The following is a 505-nucleotide window of genomic DNA, read 5'->3' as shown; positions in this document are numbered from 1 at the left end:
TGAGCAGCTTCACGACCTTCTAATTCAGCTAGTAGGTCGTCCACCGTAGCTTCAATGAGTGCCACTCTTGGTTTGTTGCGGCTGTCATCGCGGCGACGGTCATCACGCCGGTTGTTGCGGGCGTACCCATCGTCGCGTCGCGTATCACGACTCTTAGAGTATCGGTACTCACTGTCACGCTTGGCCATTCTCTCCTTGCCCTTGAGAACATCTTCATGAACATCGGCTTTTAAAAGGAGAAGAACATTAACATGCAGGAATTAAACGATCTCATTTCGGACCAGCTGTTTGCCCTGATTGGCGGTTTGGCTGTGTTGGTGTTGTGGCTGCTCATTTGGAATTTTGTTCAAGGGGCAAAGCTCAGAAAGATGCGCAGAAAATATGAAATGATGATGAAGGGCACGGGAGTAGAGGATCTGGAATCCCTGCTTATCGACCTGAAGGTACAGCTGGATGAGGTGGAAGAGGAGCACGGAAAGCAGCAGCGGCAACTGCAGCATCTGGA

The sequence above is a fragment of the Phytophthora infestans genome, genomic scaffold (assembly GCF_000142945.1).
Source record: "Phytophthora infestans T30-4 supercont1.529 genomic scaffold, whole genome shotgun sequence".
Lineage (NCBI taxonomy): Eukaryota > Oomycota > Peronosporomycetes > Peronosporales > Peronosporaceae > Phytophthora > Phytophthora infestans.
The sequence above is the reverse complement of the archived record's forward strand: the minus strand, read 5'-3'. Positions refer to the sequence as shown.